General features: G+C 44.4%; 1 long non-coding RNA gene across 1 annotated transcript in view; it reads left to right on the forward strand.

Annotated features, from left to right (window-relative positions):
- LOC110538989 overlaps positions 1-11,396 on the forward strand; it is a 38,092-nt gene extending 26,696 nt beyond the window's left edge. Inside the window, exons 3-6 of the long non-coding RNA XR_002475853.2 lie at positions 5,188-5,312; positions 9,338-9,536; positions 10,390-10,571; positions 10,697-11,396. This is a non-coding gene — a long non-coding RNA (uncharacterized LOC110538989). The remainder of the gene's footprint in view (positions 1-5,187; positions 5,313-9,337; positions 9,537-10,389; positions 10,572-10,696) is intronic.
- Positions 11,397-16,046: the final 4,650 nt, after the last annotated feature.

Consider the following 16,046-nt stretch of genomic DNA (forward strand, 5'->3'; position numbering starts at 1 on the left):
TGTGTTAACAACCCTCCAGGCAAGCTTCAATGCCATACAACTCTCCTTCCGTGGCCTCCAATTGCTCTTAAATACAAGTAAAACTAAATGCATGCTCTTCAACCGATCGCTACCTGCACCTACCCGCCTGTCCAACATCACTACTCTGGACGGCTCTGACTTAGAATACGTGGACAACTACAAATACTTAGGTGTCTGGTTAGACTGTAAACTCTCCTTCCAGACCCATATCAAACATCTCCAATCCAAAGTTAAATCTAGAATTGGCTTCCTATTTCGCAACAAAGCATCCTTCACTCATGCTGCCAAACATACCCTTGTAAAACTGACCATCCTACCAATCCTCGACTTTGGCGATGTAATTTACAAAATAGCCTCCAATACCCTACTCAACAAATTGGATGCAGTCTATCACAGTGCAATCCGTTTTGTCACCAAAGCCCCATATACTACCCACCATTGCGACCTGTACGCTCTCGTTGGCTGGCCCTCGCTTCATACTCGTCGCCAAACCCACTGGCTCCAGGTCATCTACAAGACCCTGCTAGGTAAAGTCCCCCCTTATCTCAGCTCGCTGGTCACCATAGCATCTCCCACCTGTAGCACACGCTCCAGCAGGTATATCTCTCTAGTCACCCCCAAAACCAATTATTTCTTTGGCCGCCTCTCTTTCCAGTTCTCTGCTGCCAATGACTGGAACGAACTACAAAAATCTCTGAAACTGGAAACACTTATCTCCCTCACTAGCTTTAAGCACCAACTGTCAGAGCAGCTCACAGATTACTGCACCTGTACATAGCCCACCTATAATTTAGCCCTATCAACTACCTCTTTCCCAACTGTATTTCATTTATTTATTTATTTTGCTCCTTTGCACCCCATTATTTTTATTTCTACTTTGCACATTCTTCCATTGCAAAACTACCATTCCAGTGTTTTACTTGCTATATTGTATTTACCTTGCCACCAAGGCCTTTTTTGCCTTTACCTCCCTTCTCACCTCATTTGCTCACATTGTATATAGACTTGTTTATACTTTATTATTGACTGTATGTTTGTTTTACTCCATGTGTAACTCTGTGTTGTTGTATCTGTCGAACTGCTTTGCTTTATCTTGGCCAGGTCGCAATTGTAAATGAGAACTTGTTCTCAACTTGCCTACCTGGTTAAATAAAGGTAAAATAAATTTAAAAAAAATAAATAAAAAAACAGCAGGTCTGGGACAGGGGACAGGTAGCACGTCCGGTGAACAGTTCAGTGTTCCATAGCCGCAGGCAGAACAGTTGAAACTGGAACAGCAGCACGGCCAGGTGGACTGGGGACAGCAAGGAGTCATCAGGCCAGGTAGTCCTGAGGCATGGTCCTAGTGCTTAGGTCCTCCTCCTCCTCCTCTGAGAGAGAGAGAGAGAGAGAGAGAGAGAGAGAGAGAGGAAAGGAAAGGAGAGAAAGAATTAGAGAACTTAAAATTTACACAGGACACAGGATAAGACAGGGGAAATACTCCAGATATAACAGACTGACCCTAGCCCCTGACACTGAAACTGAAACTGAAACTGACACTGAAACTACTGCAAAATACTCATATATCACCTCCACCCTACCTGATACCCTAAACCCTGTCCAATATGCTTACCACCGCGACAGGTACACGGACAATGCAATCTCCATCATACTGCACAGTGCCCTATTCCATCTGGACAAGAGGAATACCTATGTAAGAATGCTGTTCATTGACTACAGCTCAGCATTTAATACCATAGTACCCTCCAAACTCATCATTAAGCTTGAAACCCTGGGTCTCGACCCCGCCCTGTGCAACTGGACCTGGACTTTCTGACGGGTCACCCCCAGGTGGGCCACAAGGGTACATTCTCAGCCCTCTCCTGTACTCCCTGTTCAGCCATGACTGCGTGACCATGCACGCTTCCAACTCAATCATCAAGTTTGCAGACAACACTACAGTGGTAGACTTGATTACCAACATTGACGAGACAGCCTACAGGGAGGAGGTGAGGGCTCTCAGAGTGTGGTGTCAGGAAAATAACCTCTCACTCAACGCCAACAAAACAAAGGAGATTATCGTGGACTTCAGGAAACAACAGTGGGAGCATCCCCCTATCCACATCGACGGGACAGTAGTGGAGAAGGTGGAAAGTATTATGTTCCTTGGCGTACACATTACGGACAAAATGAAATGGACCACCCACGCAGACAGTGTGGTGAAGAAGGCGCAACAGCGCCTCTTCAACCTCAGGAGGCTGAAGAAATTTGTCACCAAATTTCGGGCTGTATCACTGCCTGGTACGGCAACTGCACCGCCCTCAACCGTAAGGCTCTCCAGAGGGTAGTGCAGTCTGCACAACGCATCACCGGGGGCAAACTACCTGCCATCCAGGACACCTTCAGCACCCAATGTCATAGGAAGGCCAAAAAGATCATCAAGGACAACAACCACCCGAGCCTCTGTCTGTTTACCCCGCTATCATCCAGAAGGCGAGGTCAGTACAGGTGCATCAAAGCTGGGACCGAGAGACTGAAAAACAGCTTCTATCTCAAGGCCATCAGACTGTTAAACAGCCATCACTAACATAGAGAGGCTGCTTTCAACATACAGACTCAAATCTCTGGCCACTTTAATAAATGTACTTAATAAAGGTATCACTAGTCACCTTAAATATTGCCACTTTAATAATGTTTACATATCCTAGATTACTCATCTCATATGTATATACTGTTCTATACCATCTACTGCATCTTGCCTTTGCCTCTCATCAGTCACATTAAATGAGGCCATTTTAATAATGTTTACATATCCTATATCACTCATCTCATCTTGCCTATGCCGCACGGCCATCGCTCATCCATATATTTATATGTACATATTCATCCCTTACATTTGTGTGTATAAGGTAGTTGTTGTGAATTTGTTAGATTACTTGTTAGATATTACTGCATTGTCGGAACTAGAAGCACAAGCATTTCGCTACACATCTGCTAACCATGTGTATGTGACCAAAAACATTTGATTTGATTTGGAATACAGGCAGGCAGGGAATAGTTGCATCTGTCTGTGAATGTTAACAATGCTCTAGCACCGAGGCAAATCATTTACACAACAACTTTGTGTTTGCATTGTTTGTAGATGAGCATCCTCCTCCTCCTCTTCCTCCTGCTCCTCCTTCTTCTCCCTCTCTGATAAATTATTCCCAACGTACCCCAGAGCTGACATGGAGAGAAGGAAGGAGCAAAACAGACAAAGCCAAACTAAAAGGCCCCATACATGTTTTGCTATACTATACCTTCAAAACCACTTTTACATTTTAAAGTTGAATGACCTTGGAGGAAAATAGATTTCTCCCCGTCTTCTTTTGTCTTCAAGCTGTAAACAATTTACCTCGATCACGCTGTGCCGTGTGTGTGTGTGTGTGTGTGTGTGTGTGTGTGTGTGTGTGTTCCACTGCACTGGACTGCTGATGATCTTTGACCCTTGGGCAGTTCTGGGCTGTGGAGCTGGCAGCCGAGGCCATCTTCCAGCAGGAAACAGACAGCAGAGCCCTAATGGAGTGAGGGATCATTACCAGTTTCCTATTCTTTTTTTTCATACAAAGTTGTTTCCCTCCCTCCCTCCCACAGTGAGTCCACCAGGCACAGTGATGTGGAATTGTTCTGTGTGTTTCCTATATTTGTTTCATTGCAGTTCGTCTAACCTTTGGAATGGAATGCAGTCTACGGGAGGGTATTTTCACATGGTGCAGCCGCTGTGTGTGTGTGCTCGTGTGTATGCTTGTTTGTTTGGAACAGAGTGAGAGATGAGGGTGATAAAGGAAGGAAAAGAAAGAATAACAGAAGAGAGACAAACCCCTGCTGGAGTGCAGGGTAGACCGACTCAGCACTCCTAGCTATATGAGTCTCGTCATTTCATCAATTAACATCGTGGGATGAAAGTTGTTTCAATGTAACCACAAACCTATCTTGATACACTTTCCCTAAACATTGTATGTGCTGTACAGTGATCACAGAGTATATAGGTCAGATGTGGGTATAATGAAGAGAGATCTGATCTCTAGGCCAAGCCAGCTTGTGATGGCGCAGCCAATTGACCTTCAAACTCTGATTATACCAAAGACCTTCACGTAAATAAAGAGGGATTTTTTTTGTCTGAATATGCCATAGGTACAGAATGAATGAACTCATTAGCATTGCTTTATCCTTTGGCCTTGAACCAAGGGCAGGGGTCAGTGTTAGACTACACTACCCAGCTCTCCCTGGGACCTTATGCTTCTCTCGACTGTACAGCTGTGGGTGAGGCAGGAGCTGGAGGTCATAAGAGAGCATACTGTACTGTCAAGAAACATTGGTTAACCAGGTTATATAAGAAATAGATTGTAATATACAGGGTCCCTAACAATCAGTCCTGCCTCTCAATTCATTGGTATAGAAATGTAAGCTTCCAAAAGTGCAGTATCTCTTTAGTTACACTGAATGACCACGCTGCTCATAAACTTCACTTTGAAACCAAGATCAGACGTTGTGTAAATTTGCAAGCTGTCTCTGTAGTCGCCTTCAGTCTTCTCGTCTTTATGAGCAATCGTCTTCCTCCTTACTCTTCTCTTTCACCCTGCTCCCTCCTTCTTCTCCTCCTCCACAGAGGGTAACTCCACATTCAATCATTCGCCTGCGGTATCCCTGTCATTAAAAGCAGTGGCATTTGTCATTTCAAAGCCAACGTGGCAGACGCCTCATCTCACATATTGAATGGCGTGGCCAGGCAGGCGGGTGCTGGGTCCAGTATTGTCTTTGTGTGGAGTTGAGGATTCTCTCTCTCTCTCTCTCTCTCTCAACTCATCTGACTCCCATCACAATGAGATGATACAGACCAGAGAGAGAGGGAAGGAGGGAGGGGGTAGGGTAGAGAGGGATATAGAAGGAAGAGAGTGGGAGAGATGAAGAGAGAGGGAGAGAGAAAAAGAGAGAGGTATGTCAATTTCCAAATTCAGATTAGAAAAAAAGGCATCTAAGCTAGAGAGTGACGAGTTTTGTTTCAATCTCCAGCCCCTTTTATACCTTCCCCATCATTGTCAAGGGCAGTTTATTTTATATATTTTTTATATTATATATATATATATTACAATTTATTTTGTTATTGTGTGTGTGGCTCTTTTTTCAATTTGAAATCGTTACTTTCAGCGCTGTGTTCGGTGCACTTCTGTGCCAGTCCATTTGGAGGAGAACATCGCCTCTACCGCCCTCCTCCAGCTCCCTGATTGAGAGAATGGACTGCGACAACACGGTGATCAGCTGAATATCAATCGGTAGACAACTGCATAGTGTGTTTGCTTTGTGTGTCCGTGTGCGAGCGTGCTTGTGTGTGTGTACACGTGTGTCTTCCAGTAGAGGCTGTTGAGGAGAGGACGGCTCATAATAATGTCTGGAACGGAGCAGATGGAATGGCATCCAACACATGAAACCATGGAAACCATGTGTTGGATGTTGTTGATACCTTTTCACTTATCCCTCTCCAGCCATTACCATGTGCCTGTCCTCCCCAATTAAGGTGCCACCAACCTCCTGTGGTGTGTATGAATGTGTGTCAAGGTGTTGTGTATGTCTTTGTAGCGTATATGCAGGGCTGGTTAAGTGGGTGGCTGAATGCACCTGTTTTCTGTGTCTACTCGTGTGTGTCTGCAGCACAGGAGTAGTAACTTACTTGCCTCTTGTGTGTGGGTGTATTTTGTCAACTAACTTGTCATTCAATGAAACCATTTCAGCCCATCTCTGTGCCTTTTTGTAGCAGGCTTTTTGGGGGAGTGTTGGCTGAACGTGGTAGACTGGATTTGTCCAGGTACACATTACGTGGATCACTGATTATTTTCCTGCCGCTGTAAATCTACAGTAAATTAAGACTGATGAATTAATTAGCAGTCTTGTAAACAATTGGTTTGTTTGAGCAAAGGTTGTGTAGAATTTAAAGACCTTCTGTCTACCTCATTTGGGATGTAACTATCTGGCCCATGGTACACTTTGAATGTCAATGATGTGGCAGAGAATTAGCCTGAATATTTTCTTCTAAACTGGAGATCTAGTGAGAGACGTGGCTAAAACCATTTCAGATGAAGGTCATACTGTACATGAATATGTCCATGTCAGTATGTAGGTGTGCATGTGTGTGTGCGTGTGTGTGTGGTAGAGAGAGTTCTGGCTGGTCAGGAAATCTGTGTTGTGTGTATACCTACAGGGAGGGATAAGGACTGAAACAGTCTGTGGAGAAAGGGAAGCGCCGGGGGAGCTCATTTAGACTAAAACAGCTCTGCCTCTCCCATCCAAATTGGGGGATTCACAGCACACACACACACACACACACACACACACACACACACACACACACACACACACACACACAGATCAGACACATAGTATATAAAGGAGTGGGATCTGTAGAATTTTATTTTATTTCACCTTTATTTAACCAGGCATGCAAGTTGAGAACAAGTTCTCATTTACAATTGCGACCTGGCCAGGATAAAGCAAAGCAGTTCGACACATACAACAACACAGAGTTACACATGGAGTAAAACAAACATACAGTCAATAATACAGTAGAAAAATAAGTCTATATACAATGTGAGCAAATGAGGTGAGATAAGGGAGGTAAAGGCAAAAAAAGGCCATGGTGGCGAAATAAATACAAAACACTGGAATGGAAGATTTGCAGTGGAAGAATGTGCAAAGTAGATATATAAATAATGGGATGCAAAGGAGCAAAATAAATAAATAAATACAGTAGGGGGAGAGGTAGTTGTTTGGGCTAAATTATAGATGGGCAATGTACAGGTGCAGTAATCTGTGAGCTGCTCTGACAGCTGGTGCTTAAAGCTAGTGAGGGAGATATGTGTGTCCAGTTTCAGAGATTTTTGTAGTTCGTTCCAGTCATTGGCAGCAGAGAACTGGAAGGAGAGGCGGCCAAAGGAAGAATTGGTTTTGGGGGTGACCAGAGAGATATACCTGCTGGAACGAGTGCTACAGGTGGGTGCTGCTATGGTGACCAGCGAGCTGAGATAAGGGGGGACTTTACCTAGCAGGGTCTTGTAGATGACCTGGAGCCAGTGGGTTTGGCGACGAGTATGAAGCGAGGGCCAGCCAACGAGAGCATACAGGTCACAGTGGTGGGTAGTATATGGGGCTTTGGTGACAAAACGGATGGCACTGTGATAGACTGCATCCAATTTATTGAGTAGGGTATTGGAGGCTATTTTGTAAATGACATCACCGAAGTCGAGGATCAGTAGGATGGTCAGTTTTACAAGGGTATGTTTGGCAGCATGAGTGAAGAATACTTTGTTGTGAAATAGGAAGCCAATTCTAGATTTAACTTTGGATTGGAGATGTTTGATGTGAGTCTGGAAGGAGAGTTTACAGTCTAACCAGACACCTAGGTATTTGTAGTTGTCCACATATTCTAAGTCAGAACAGTCCAGAGTAGTGATGCTGGACGACCGGGCAGGTGCGGGAAGCTACCAGTTAAAGAGCATGCATTTAGTTTTACTCGCATTTAAGAGCAATTGGAGGCCACATTAGGAGAGTGGTATGGCATTGAAGCTCGTCTGGAGGTTAGTTAACACAGTGTCCAAAGAAGGGGCAGAAGTATACAGAATGATGTCGTCTGCGTAGAGGTGGATCAGAGACTCACCAGCAGCAAGAACGACATCATTGATGTATACAGAGAAGAGAGTTGGTCCAAGAATTGAACCCTGTGGCACCCCCATAGAGACTGCCAGAGGCCCAGACAACAGGCACTCCGATTTGACACACTGAACTGTATCAGAAAAGTAGTTGGTAAACCAGGCGAGGCAATCATTTGAGAAACCAAGTCTATCGAGTCTGCCGATGAGGATGTGGTGATTGACATAGTCGAAAGCCTTGGCCAGGTCAATGAATACGGCTGCACAGTATTGTTTCTTATCAAAGGCAGTTAAGATATTGTTTAGGTCCTTGAGCGTGGCTGAGGTGCATCCATGACCAGCTCTGAAACCAGATTGCATAGCGGAGAAGGTATGGTGGGATTCGAAATGGTCGGTAATCTGTTTGTTGACTTGGCTTTCGAAGACCTTAGAATGGCAGGGTAGGATAGATATAGGTCTGTAGCAGTTTGGGTCAAGAGTGTCCCCGCCTTTGAAGAGGGGGATGACCCAGCTGCTTTCCAATCTTAATATCAGACGACACGAAAGAGACGTTGAACAGGCTAGTAATAGGGGTTGCAACAATTTCGGCAGATCATTTTAGAAAGAAAGGGTCCAGATTGTCTAGCCCGGCTGATTTGTAGGGGTCCAGATTTTGCAGCTCTTTCAGAACATCAGCTGACTGGATTTGGGAGAAGGAGAAATGGGGAAGGCTTGGGCGAGTTGCTGTGGGGGGTGCAGTGCTGTTGACCGGGGTAGGGGTAGCCAGGTGGAAAGCATGGCCAGCCATAGAAAAATGCTTATTGAAATTCTCAATTATAGTGGATTTATCGGTGGTGACATATAGGCTTGGTGGCCTAACCATGTTCTATGTCAGTCAAAAAGTACATTAAACATTCACACCTGTGCACACCTGTGCTGCTGGGTGGAACACACAAACATACAGTAAACGCACGCAAACACACACACACACACACGAAGAATGATCATGACAGTCTTCGAATCAGACACAAGTCTGTTTCCATGAATTTTCTGTTTGCCACAGAGCACGAATGAATTAGCTTCTAGAAGGGTTGCAGGAATATTCGTCACAATCTAAAAACTGTTGCGGCGAGGTTGAGTGGAGAAGAGAAGCAATCTGAAGGTCAGAAAGAGGAGTCATGTTAATCAATAACTCCACATGTAGCCAGGCGCGTGGATAGAAATCAGAAGTTTGGGCCTTCTCATAAAAGGAAACGGGGGGCGATGCGGGATCTGCAGCCCCAAAAACGTCTGCTCTTAACAGGTATCGATTACACAGAGCTTTAAATTGGGGCTCACAGTATGAAGCGAGGGAGAGAGAGAAAAGTGGGAGAGAGGGAGATAGGAAGGGAGAGATGGAGGGAGGGAGAGATGGAGGGAGAGAGAGATGGAGAGAGGTAGAGAGGAAGGGAGAGGGAGAGAGGGAGAGAGGAAGGGAGAGAGAGGGAGAGATGGAGAAAGGAAGACAGAGGGAGAGGGAGAGAGGAAGAGAGAGATAGAGGGAGAGATGGAGAAAGGAAGGGAGAGATGGAGAGATGGAGAAAGGAAGGGAGAGGGCTGGTACTGTATGTGTGTATGTGCCTCTGTGTTGCTAAAGCAGAGAAAGCATGGAATTACCCCTGTGATCGATCTGTCCTCAGATGATCTATAGACGACACAGGAGCAGCACAGCCAGACTGCTCTCTCACTAACACCACTGCTTCATGGCCCCAGAGGAGCACACTGCTTTCTACCACCACATCTTCCATCCCTCAAGAGGACCAGGCCCTAATGAAACATTCTACTGTAACAAGCTCATTAGAACATCTCTGGGTTGGCAGAACTGCAGTTTCATCTGAGGTGAGCTCTGATACTGTGCAACTGCAGTCATGCCCTTGTTAGAGTCACTTTGTAAATATGTGCCTCTGTGCTGCACAGTGTCTTCTAGATAGATAGAAATACCACATTTTTAGCTATTTAGTTTTATGCTATTTGTATTTCCTTATTGCCACATCCTTGCCAAAATATGAATCATCATACTGGCGTAGCTAATCTGCCATATTTTGACTGCAGATTATTAATAATAAAAAACAACATGTCCAGGAGGATGATGCAAAACTGTCACTCTGTTCTTCATCCAAATCATTAGTCATTTTAAAAGCAGCACAAATATATCAGGGGTAAATACGTTCATTCGTTTGATTTGGTGGGTATTGCCCTTTATCAAGTATGTATTATATATTCTATTTGACATCCATTTATCTCAGGAAATGTCAATTCTATTTGATTTAGGGCTCAATGAAACATGCGTCAGCAATGCTTTTGCTGTATTATTGTTCACCAACTAGCTATTACCCACGGACCATTGAACATACAGGTGTCTTATTGGACATTATAAACTGGGTGGTTCGAGCCCTGAATGCTGATTGGCTGACAGCCATGGTATATCAGACCGTATACCACCAGTATGACAAAACATTTATTTTTACTGCTATAATTACGTTGGTATCCAGTTTATAATAGCAATAAGGCACCTCGGGGGTGCTGCTTCTGCATAAATTCTGCAATGCAGCTTTGATTGAATAGTCCTTGGAGTCTTGACAACGTGTAGCACTTAATATTGTCAGTGCTTCAGGACGTTAAGCCATATACGCTATACCTTTATGTTTATATGTATTAATGTGTATCATTCAATGACATACATTCTGATTAGGGAAGTCACTTGGGTTTCTAACTACCTTGGAGATCTGCGTTTCCCGGACACCACTCATATCCCAGATAGCGTGGGAACCCAATAAAGCTACCATCGCCTGTCTGCACTGAGCCTAAGGGAGACCCCTTGTCCTTTCCCCTCAACTATCAATCAACATCCATCAACCTCCTGAACTTAAACCGGTAATGTTAGCAGAATAAATTGCATTATGTTTGTTGAGATAATATTGAGTTTTAAGTCTCCACATTTTTAATTTAGCTTGTGTTGACATAGGTCGTTATCTGCTATCACTTGTCTCTTATCACAGAATGACGAAATGGAATTTCTCCGGCGGCGCGGGACGACCTGGTGGATCCATAGGGGGTTCTCCTGGAGATGCCTTATCAGCCATCAGCCAGCGACTTCATTCATTTCTAACGGTGTTCACCCATGTTACGATTTATAGATGGTTGTCCTTGTACAAAGCCTGGTGTGTAACCTCTGAGCTGCGTGTTGAAGCAGCATGTTTGATTCGTCTCATTCAGTCGTTGACCCTGTCTTTTACTATCTGTTGTCCCCAGTGCATTAGGATATTAACAATACGAGGGGTCGCTCTAAGCCTAAGGAGTAGAGATCAATATCTATATTCAAGGTTATCATTAGGCATACAAAGATTGAATTAGTTTAGAACAACCGAACATTGCTTTAATTGCGTGAAGATAATTTGTGATTAGGCGTGAGAAAAAAATGCCCTCCAGCCTCGGATGTGTTATAGACCTGGAAGGACATCATTTATTGCTTTCATACACATGTTCCAGCCATCAGATGGATTCCCAGACATTCTTAGCTGGTTCTCATGTAGCCCATCTGTCCACTCCCTGGAGTCAGGCAACACAGGAGCCCCGGCGACATTTGGAGTGAAATGAGAGTAGGCCTTAAATGTCAAGTAAAAAAGGCTTGAGATAGCTTTGACACTAAACGTGTCAAACAGACCCACAGTGTGTGTGTGTGTGTGTGTGTGTGTGTGTGTGTGTGTGTGTGTGTGTGTGTGTGTGTGTGTGTGTGTGTGTGTGTGTGTGTGTGTCTGCTGAGACATGAAGGGGAGAGGGAAGACATGCGGAGTACAGAGTAAATGTAATATGGGAAGAATATAAGGATTATGTGGAAAGTGTGGATTTAAGTCAACATATAGGAGAATGGAAAATGTTATCATTATGGGAAGGGATTAGGATGCATCACAGGAAGTTGGTGGCACCTTAATTGGGGAGGACAGGCTCGTGGTAATGGCTGGAGTGGACTCGGTGGAAAGGTATCAAACACATCAAACATGGTTTCCATGATGTTTGATGCCATTCCATTTACTCCATTTCAGCCATTATTATGAGCCGTCCTCCCCTCAGCCGTCTCCACTGGGGTGCATGTAGATCATAGGACCTACATTCGGTAAATGGAGAAGATATTGCGTGGACAAAACAGGTGGAAATAACATGGAGCGAATACAGACCCTTGAATTGTACAGGAACTAAATGAACACAGATTAACTACAATAAACCGAAAGGTGCACTACTTGAAGAAATGGTGCTAGATAGCACCAAAAAGGGTTCAATGGCCCGCTTCAGATGGCACTCGCATCAAATGTCAAGGCACCTTTATTTTTAGCAATGAGGAGGACTACAGAGTGGTGGTGTGTTCCCCTTGGATGGATCTCTAGCCTGTAGGTTACCAACCACATATTAAACAGAGGATAAACCCCAACAACCTCAGTCATTTTTTTGTTTTATTTTTAAGAAGAAGGGGAATCTTTATCAGTGTTTTCCATAGAGAGAAATTGTTTCTGAAAGGCGGTGCCGTGCGGTAGATAAGGAGTTTAAAGATGATGAATACAAGAATGATGCTCAATTTCATGCTAAAGTGGGGACACAAAGCCCGACTACTAATTTAGCCCTGCTGATAGCAAGCACTCTGCCGCACCGGACAAAAACCATCCCAAGATTAATAGCCTGTCAGTGCAAGTGGAAGCCAATAACATGGATCACTAAAATCAAAAGATACTGGTTTGTGTTGCAGTTGCAGTTGGACAATAAATATGTTTGAGGGAGTAGACTAAATGTTTGGACCAATTCATGAAAATGCACTTTATGGACAAAGTGCTATTGCCATGAAGATTTCATGGCACAAATTGGAAAAGCCTTTAGTGATCGATCACCATGTGGCATGCTTGAGGAGAGAAATTATCGAAAGGATACCGAGCAAAGATGAATATATCATCATGGATATCTTATGTATTGGAGTGGAGCTAAGAAAACACACCTCTCTCTTTGTCTTGTCTGTTTGTCATATTTCATTGTTGTTTACATCACTGTGCATATCCTTATGACACCCCTATTTCACTGTGCATATCCTTGTGACACCCCTATTTCACTGTGCATACACTTATGCCACCCCTATTTCCTTGTGCATACATTTATAACATGCCTATTTCACTGTGCATACCCTTATGACACCCCTGTTTCACTGTGCATACCTTTATGACACCCCTATCTCACTGTGCACACCCTTATGACACCTCTATTTCCTTGTGCATACCCTTGTGACACCCCTATTTCCTTGTTCATACCCTTATGACACCCTTATGTCACTGTGCATACCCTTATGCCACCCCTATTTCCTTGTGCATACCCTTATAACATGCCTATTTCACTGTGCATACCCTTATGACACCCCTGTTTCACTGTACATACCTTTATGACACCCCTATCTCACTGTGCACACCCTTATGACACCCCTATTTCCTTGTGCATACCCTTGTGACACCCCTATTTCCTTGTTCATACCCTTATGACACCCCTATGTCACTGTGCATACCCTTATGCCACCCCTATTTCCTTGTGCATACCCTTATAACATGCCTATTTCACTGTGCATACCCTTATGACACCCCTGTTTCACTGTGCATACCTTTATGACACCCATATCTCACTGTGCACACCTTTATGACACCCCTATTTCACTGTGCATACCCCGATGACACCCCTATTTCACTGTGCATACCCTTCTGACACACATATTTCACTGTGCATACCATTGTGACACCCCTATGTCACTATGCATACCCTTATGACACCCCTATTTCCTTGGGCATACCTTTATAACATGCCTATTTCACTGTGCATACCCCGGTGACACCCCTGTTTCACTGTGCATACCTTTATGACACCCCTATCTCACTGTGCACACCCTTATGACACCCCTATTTCCTTGTGCATACCCTTGTGACACCCCTATTTCCTTGTGCGTACCCTTATGACACCCCTATGTCACTGTGCATACCCTTATGCCACCCCTATTTCCTTGTGCATACCCTTGTAACATGCCTATTTCACTGTGCATACCCTTATGACACCCCTGTTTCACTGTTGTTACGCACACCTCTATGAAGAGGGAACGCAACACCCTGCTACAACTAAACTCTCTGTGAAGTGAAAAAGGTATGGACTGTAGGTGCGAGTAAGGATGACAACAGGCAGAATGTGGTACCGTTTACAAGGACTTTATTCCTTTACACGGTAATATGGGGAAAAAGGGGCTGGACGGAACCAAAGCAAAGAAAGTCAATCTCAAAGCCCCCCCCTTCTCCTATCTTACCTGCCTACCAACTACTTACCTAATTTAGCACCATCTGGTGCCCTAACCAAAATAAAGGGGGTGGTCCGCCCAGGTCTTACCTAGTGTGCCTAGACAGTGAATATACTACGGGTATATATGTATGCCCGCGGGCCTCTTGCCTAAGCACTCCCAAGGTGCCTTCCCCTTTCCCCCTGGGAACAATTGAAACAGAATATTAAACAATTTCACAAACAAACTAAGAAACAAAGTACATCAAATAAGCTCTACCTGAGCAACAAACTCACAGAACATACCAATTGCTACCAACAACTAACATAGTACACTATCCACAGCCATCAGCCTCCTCTCTCAGCAATGACCTCCCTCACATTCAATCTCCATGCAATGACCTCCCAGCAATGAACCTCAGCAATCATCAACCTCCAGCAAAATCTCTCTGCAATGACCTCCCAGCAAATCTCTCTCTCCTGAACAGAACACTGGCTTTTATATAGCTTCTGAAGGAATGGGTAATTGGAGACAGCTGTGTCTTGACGAGGGGGCGGGGTCAGCTCTCCAATTAGCCATGGAGTCGACCAATCAGCTGCTTGAGGGATTTCAGGAAGCCATTTCCTGAAATAAACACATGCAAATACACAACCTACAACACATGAACTGGGGAACGTAACAACTGTGCACACCCTTATGACACCCCTATTTCCTTGTGCATACCCTTATGACACCCTATTTCACTTTGCATACCCTTATGACACCCCTATTTCACTGTGCATACCCTTATGACACCACTATTTCACTGTGCATACCCTTATGACACATATAAATGAACTTAACCTCATCAATGAATCTCCCTGTGGAAGCATAACGTACCTTATGCTGAACACAGACATGCAATCAAATAGCTGGCATGATATTCAAAACGGCTATTTATCATTGCATGCCATGACCATCACCAAAGTCAAACGAGCGCTAGTAGTGCATGACACATTTAGCCTATAAATTAGACTCTCTGGATTATTCATGAGTTAGCCATGGCTGAAATGTGTGATAATGTGATATATTACACGTATGAAGAGTTATGGCTGTCATGTGATGTCTGAGACCCCCAGTAGCGGAGCAAGGGGTCATCTTGCCCGTCCTCCTCCAAGGCTGCAACACCACCGTGGATTATGGGACTTATAGGTTCCTTTGAGTTATGAGATGGTGACCTTTCTTAGCCCCTGGTTAATGATCAGGAGCAGTGAGAGACCTTCACAAGGTCTTCTCCATATCATTTGGAGAGAGAGTGAGTGCAGGCTGAGAAGGGGCCTCTCTCAGTACAGTAGATAGCTAGACACTTACGCAGGTCTACCACACAGTCACATACGGTACATTTATTCAGTTTACTGTTTAAACTCTTCGCTATAGTTTTTTAACCCCTGATTCCTGTCTGAACAGGAATGTTACATGGAGCCGTGGACTCTCTCAACAGTGAGACTCCTTTCTCTGCTCTGTTTGTCCTTATGGAGGGTTGGGAGTTAAGCCTGAGATGTGATGGGTTTGATGTCAGGCATCGTATTGATTGAGTGGCTCCTCAAAGACCATGGAGGAGAGGAGGAGAGGCTCAGTCTTCAGTCTTGGCGTGCCGCTAAAGTGCCTCTGTCTTTCTTTTCTCCCTCCTTTCGTCTCATCCTCCACTCGGCTGATAGAGCTTTTCATTTCGTTTGTGGAGCTGGAGCTAGCTCCTCTCTCCTCTCAGGCAGCTGATCCTGCAATTAAAACGTTCCCGTCCCCATCAGCATAAATTGTCATTGCTGGGTGGACTTTGAAATAATAACAGAGAGAGTTGGGAATGGTTCTGGGGAAGAGACCCAGGCTGAAAGCACAGGCATTCCTTTGTGTATTTCATGATTGCGTATGAGGAGAGCATATCAGGCAAGAAGTTGTGCAAATATTTTGGAGAACTGTGGATGATATAGGCCTCAGCTAACTCACTGGGCCTAACAACTCCCCATGCATGACAATATATCCTATATATTATATATATAATATAACCACGGCTTCTTGGACTTTAC

The sequence above is a fragment of the Oncorhynchus mykiss genome, chromosome 2 (assembly GCF_013265735.2).
Source record: "Oncorhynchus mykiss isolate Arlee chromosome 2, USDA_OmykA_1.1, whole genome shotgun sequence".
Lineage (NCBI taxonomy): Eukaryota > Metazoa > Chordata > Actinopteri > Salmoniformes > Salmonidae > Oncorhynchus > Oncorhynchus mykiss.